Genomic DNA, 6,507 nt, shown 5'->3' on the forward strand with positions numbered 1-6,507 from the left:
TTTTTTAAGGGTGAATTTTTTGTACCTTTATTGGTATACCTTTTTGACCCTTTATCCCACGGATCCGTGGATTTCTATATTAAAAGCACTTTGCTTTTTTACCATTGCTTAAATACTTTTCTTTACCGTTCATCTTTTTATTCCTTTTAGATGAAAGCAGTGTTATCACCGTTATACCTTAATTGGCCTTTCACTCATCAATTCCACAACAACGCATTGCAATGGAATGCATCTTTGCCATTCTTCTAAAATGGCAAGTCCGTTGCTCATAGGTACACATGCTAGCACAGAACGCATCCTGTTATGTGGCGTTTGAACTCCATTGGTTATTTCAATTAGTTTTTCTTGTGTCCTTTTTTTCTCATTAGAATCCATTTTTTTCGTCCTGCAACATATCAGAAAATTTTTTTTTAAGTTTATAGTTTTATTGATTTTACAGGTTTCTGATCCAATCAAAAATTGCAAAATACTATACAATGCTCATATCTTCTCCGTTTCGAAGTAGCATTCGATTATTTTCAGAGATTAATTTAAAATTTTACCATAAAAATAAGAGGTTAGCCGTTATATGTCCGAGTTGTAAATATCCACAAAGTGAGCACTTTTGAAGAGACCTTAAATAGTTAAGTTAGCAGTTTTGGCGATCGAAAAGAAAATGAAACTATCAGGTACGTTGCGTCTCCCAATCTGTTGCCCTATATCATACTATACAATTGTAAGTGACATGTAGATGATGTTTGATGGATGCCGTAAAAAACTGATATTCTTCATCTTAGATATGGATTGAGGGATCTTAATTGTATGGTAAATATGAGGTGCAATCTGAGTGCTTAATTTAAATTCATTGTGTAAAAATGTCAAATTGAGCCCAAAACTAGTAAAAGCTTTAGGGGAAAAAAACCCAAAACGTTCGTAGCGAAAAATTTTAGGAATAGGAGTAGTTCCCTCACGAATGCCCTCTGCGTGACGTATAACGAAAAAAAAAGGGTAGGCTTGATTGAACACTTAGGCTTGGCCCTCACTCACGGCCTCTCATGGATGAGACACTCATGCAAGTAAATAGGTGGACAGCCCAGCAAGTAATTGATATTATGAGAAGCCTTTCGGCGTAACACGACGAGGCAGCTCAATGGCAGGGTTAGGTGAAACAATTGAACCTCATTTATAACAAGGCGTCAGAATTTGAGATTGCAAAGTATGCATCATTGTGGATGATCCTATTGAATATGGGCCCAAGCTTTTTCAATATTTAAAAAAAAGGTCCATTTGATTAAGGACATGAAGGCAAAAAATAAAAATGCAAACTTAAATTTAAAGACCCCTAACGGGAATAAGTCACACTACAAACAAGAAAAATGCTGGACAAATCAGATTACAAACTTCGGCTTATCATTGACCACAACGCCGCCATCAATCATTGGCGTCAAAAACAAACTCGATCGACGCACCAAACTTATGACACGAATACGGGCTTAAGTTTAAACATCGAAATCCCAAACGTTCCACGCGTTATTTATTATTAAACTGTGGAACTCCCAAAAGTTCAATTTCTCGCAGTGGCTCGATACAGAGTATATACTACCTTGATACAAAAGTTCCCGGAATAACCACCGTGTGGCGCTCCCATCGTTCCGATTTGAGTTCTGTTTTTTTTTTGTTAAATTGGTGCATCTGTTGTTGATATTCCCTTTAAATCTTAGTGTCATAACTTGACATTTGCAAAAGTTACGTAGCCAAGAGTACATCTATCTCTGTGTGTGTTGGCGATTTTTTACAATTGCAGAAATGGATTTAAATTTGCAACAACGAACTTGTATTAAATTTTGCGTAAAAAACGGATTTAGTGGCGCACGGACGTTGGAAATGTTGGAAAAGTGTTTCGGCAACGATTCTCTAAAAATAACGGTCGTTTACCAGTGGCACGAGCGGTTCAGAAGTGGTCGCGAGTCAATCGAAAATGATGAACGCAGTGGCAGACCATCGACATCGAGAGTCGGTGAAAAAATTGATAAAGTAAAAGAAATGTTGGTCAATAACCGCAAATTAACCATCAGAGAAATAGCGGAGGACTTGAACATTCCCTATGGATCCGCCCAAGACATTGTGGTTAATGATTTGGGTTTCCGTCGTGTAGCAGCAAAGTTGGTGCCAAAAGACCTCAATTTCATGCAAACCGTGTTGACGTCGCAAAAGACATGATTTGCGAGGCTGAATCCGATCCCACATTCATCAAAAGGATCATTACTGGAGACGAGACGTGGGTTTATGAGTACGACACGCAATCCAGACATCAGGCAAGTGAATGGCGTTCACCAAATGAGCCGAGACCAAAAAAACCACGTCGTTTTCAGTCAAAAAAGAAGGCAATGCTGACGGTTTTCATGGATTACAACGGTGTAGTGCATCATGAATTTTTGCCAGAAGGCCAGACAGTAAACAAAGAGTATTATTTGGGCGTTATGAGACGTTTGCGTGAAGCAATTCGCCGAAAGAGACCAGAAATGTGGGCAGAAAACTCGTGGATTTTGCACCATGATAACGCACCGTCGCACAGTGCTATCATTATTCGTAATTTTTTGACGAAAAATGCAACAAATACCATCCAACAGCCACCGAATTCACCTGATTTGGCTCCCTGTGACTTCTTTCTGTTCAATCGAGTTAAAAAACCATTACTGGGAACGTGTTTTAGCAGCCGAGAGGAAGTAATGGAAAAATCGCAGGAAGCACTGATGGACATACCGAAAACCGAATATAAAAAATGTTTCGAGGATTGGATCAAGCGCTGGCATAAGTGTGTTGCAGTCGATGGGGATTACTTTGAAGGGGACAATATAGATTTAGATGAATAAACTTGTATTTTTAATTTTCTGAATAAATTCCGGGAACTTTTTGATCAAGGTAGTATATGTTCGCAGGTGGATCCACAGATACATCTGGCATCAAAAACCATTGAATTTTCCTTGTTAATTTTCAACACGTAAATCACCCTCATTATGAGATTACTTCACCCTTCGACTTTGAGAAACTATTCCATAGCGTCCGTATTTCCATCGCTCTTGATTACTTAGTCGATTGGGTAGGAATCAAGCAGCTGACTCATGTCGTTATCGAGGAATACATCACCCTCGCAAAAATGCGCAGTGGCTCAACATACTTCAAGGTCAACAAAAAAGTGTCAACTTACGGTACAGCGATGAGGGATTCCTTCATCGCCAATGTTTTATTCCAGGAATTGAAAAACGAATGTCCGGCCTTTTTCAATTATTTCCTTTAGGAAAAGAGGAAAAGTGATTTCCATAAATGTATATTAATACGTTTCTCCATTCGTCACAGAATTAGAACACGAATCTTAAAGCCGAAGTAAAAAGATGTGATGGTTGAATTATAGACAAACTGTTCACAGCCGTAAGAAAAAGTTTCAAAAAAACAATTTACTCTCATACAATTGAACAAGACAGCAAAGAAACAATTAATTACCTATTCTTTTAAACCTGAGATTACAAAAGGATTTTATAATGTGTATTTACAAAATTAGACGCTTATATCAGATTCCGAAACCAAAACGGAATTCAAAACTTATCAGGAAAGCCGAAAAACTGCAAAAACCGACTCTAATGCGCCAAACAAATTTGACGACAATCATTTCAAGGAATCACTTTAAGGAAGAAAAATTTCTGGGAGATGTATTAGGTAGGGGGAGAGTAAAGATTGGGCGAGGAAGAGAGGGAAGCTTAAATATGGCCTTCCATGGCAGAGGTCAATCCGACGTGGACGTCTTTAACACCGATCAATGTATGCATTGAAAATATATTCACAAATAAAATATTTTAAGATAATACAAAAATGTCTCAACTTACAATTATTCCTATTCGCAGGATTCTCCGAAGTTCCATTCCCTAGGGAACCTTATTGCATTCCTTCACTTCCAGATATTTCCCTCTCTCACTCGCACACACAGCAGTGTCAATCCATGAAATCTTCATCCACACACACATACACAGACCCTGAAAAAGATTTTAAAAAGTTAGATAAAATAAAAACACTCCAGAATGCGCGTGACAAAGTTGACCATTTTGATAATATAATTTTATTTCAAAAAAATGCTGAACCTCTCATTTTTACGTTGAACGTTAAACCTGGTTTTTTGCAATAAAAACTATATCCAGTTACGTTTTCAATTAAAATAATTTTAAATTAAAGGGTATAGAGGAGGAAATTTCGTAATGTGTCGTTTGCCTAAAATTAGTCGCTTAAAGTGAAGCTACGAGTGTTCGAAACATGGAATTCGACGATACTAATTGAGCAATTTTCCCTTAGAGTTATTTGAACCCCGGTCTGAGGCAGAGAGAGAGACTCTTAGTGAAATAGGGCGCACCTCTTAGACCTTAAAAACCTTGACTTTTCTCTTGGAACGCGTACGCTCAATTAATTTGAATCTGCACCGCTTTCTTTCGACAGACTTACACACGAATTGGATTCCAGTTCTTTTAAAAATTAATTAATAATTTGGAATAACCTTTCAATGAGTATGGAAGCATAATGCAATGAGATGTGACAAGTACATCTATGGAAAACAGTACCGACTTTCAACAATCTCGAGTGGAAGAAGCGCAAATGCAGCGGGCCAACTGCAGATGACTGAATGCCATAAAATACTTGGTTAAAGTGAATTTAGGAGTAAAAAATAGACAGATTTTTGTTCCCTGGCGTCAAAAGAAGAAATCCACAATCTCAGTGAAGGAAATTCGTAACGACTCATTTAATCGCGTGCCACGATCTCTCCGTCTTCTCGGAATTAATTATATTTTGAAATCAATCGGAATGGCTCTATTTCCCGTTTTATTGTAAATTATGATGTAATTACACTTCCCGCTGGTAAACATCGAACTGATAAGTTCATAGCAATCGCACGGAAAATCAGTCGACACTTGTGTTCCATAATTACGAGGGAATTGACATATCTATCTCTGTCACAGTAATAATTAAATAATTACCTCGAACCCAACGAAATGCACCATTTTTCACAAGCACGAGTTATTACATGAAACAACCAATAATAATGAAAAAAGGCGCGAATATCAGACAAGTAATCACTCACCTCCGTCCAACACGACGACACATGACCAACTGAACGGATTAGTTAATCGAAGGAATAGCAGGGGGCCAAAACCGTTGGATGACGTCATGCTTGAAATTTGAAAATGGTCCGTTTAGTTAGAGTATTTAAAGTAAAATAAATATACATAGCAATTTCCTTTTAAATGTTGGTAATGTAATTTTAAAACAATTTTCTCTTCCTTAATTATTATTTTTTTAATTCATTTTCATTTTTTTAGTATTTTAAGTAACAACCCTAGTATGAACTATTACCACAAGATGGCGCAAAGGGAAATAGATAACCATTTGCACATGCAATCTCAGGACGTTGATTACGACACGGCGAAGGGGCGTAATTGCACAAAGACACGTACCTGAGAAATATCGGATTACATATTAGTTTCGCGGTCCATCCTTCACTTCTACCGGCAATAATGCTTACTGTCCTCTCTCCTAAGAAGAAGCATTATTATTATTTCCTCTTGAAATCATCTCGGTTGTTTAATATTTTGCAGAGATCATGCACATTACAATAAGGCGATCCACCTCGGTTTAAAACACAATCACATGGAATTCGGAACTGCCTCTTGGCGGGGCCCATCGTCGCAATGTGGATGTTATGAAATATTTTGATTGAATATAGACTGATATTTTGAAGGGCACTTTATGTTTAAATATCACTCTTTTCCATGATCGAACCAATCGTCTCCAAGTAATAATATGACATCGTCCCATGCCAGCTTTCAATCACTGCCCGTCTACGATTTGCATTCACACCGACCACTGTTAAATTTAACATTATATCGGATAATATTGTTACGGTTAATCCGGGGAAAAGGCGAAAATATTAACAAAGCACTGCTTGACAGACGTTCCTTCGAATAACAAGAGCAGGACCGTAGAGACCCTTCCAGCTGAAATTCGTGGGAGTGACTAAACGGACACTTAACATTGAACGAAGCAGGTCAAAATTCTCTCGCTCTTAGCACATAGTTTGAGTTGTAAACGGGTAAATGTCGCCATTTTACCGACACGATTTTAAGGAAACCTGGGCGCAGTAGAATTTCCTGAAAGACGTAATTTTCCCTTGCCAGCCTGAAATGTGTTCAACGGGACCTGAATAAATGCTCTTTTGGTGACTGCGAACACCTTAATTAAAACTGTTTTCTCATGGGTGCGTTCGTATGCTCTCGTGCATGTTAATGCTTGCTTGTTTTTCGTCCCTGGTGTTATCTATGTTTTTAATGCGAGAAGTACATTGGGTAATTTGTGTTTCATGAGGGGGGAAGAAATCCATAGCGCACAGTACTTAGAGCACAAAGGTGAGTTGCTTAAAGCACAATCTGGCCTCTTGTTATTTCAATGAACTTGAAAGAAATAAAACCATAAAATATCCTAAACATGGTG

The 6,507-nt window shown here is 37.9% G+C and overlaps 1 long non-coding RNA gene across 1 annotated transcript; it reads right to left on the reverse strand.

Moving 5' to 3' along the window:
• Positions 1 to 266: 266 nt before the first annotated feature.
• On the reverse strand, positions 267 to 3,994 carry LOC139686416 (uncharacterized). The gene is made up of 3 exons (XR_011700371.1): positions 3,861 to 3,994; positions 3,188 to 3,271; positions 267 to 385 (listed from the first exon to the last, which is right to left on the reverse strand). It is a non-coding gene; the product is annotated as an uncharacterized lncRNA (long non-coding RNA).
• Between the last annotated feature and the right edge of the window lie 2,513 nt (positions 3,995 to 6,507).

This window comes from Hetaerina americana, unplaced genomic scaffold (assembly GCF_022747635.1).
Source record: "Hetaerina americana unplaced genomic scaffold, ioHetAmer1.1.p SCAF_14, whole genome shotgun sequence".
NCBI classification, from domain to species: Eukaryota; Metazoa; Arthropoda; class Insecta; order Odonata; family Calopterygidae; genus Hetaerina; species Hetaerina americana.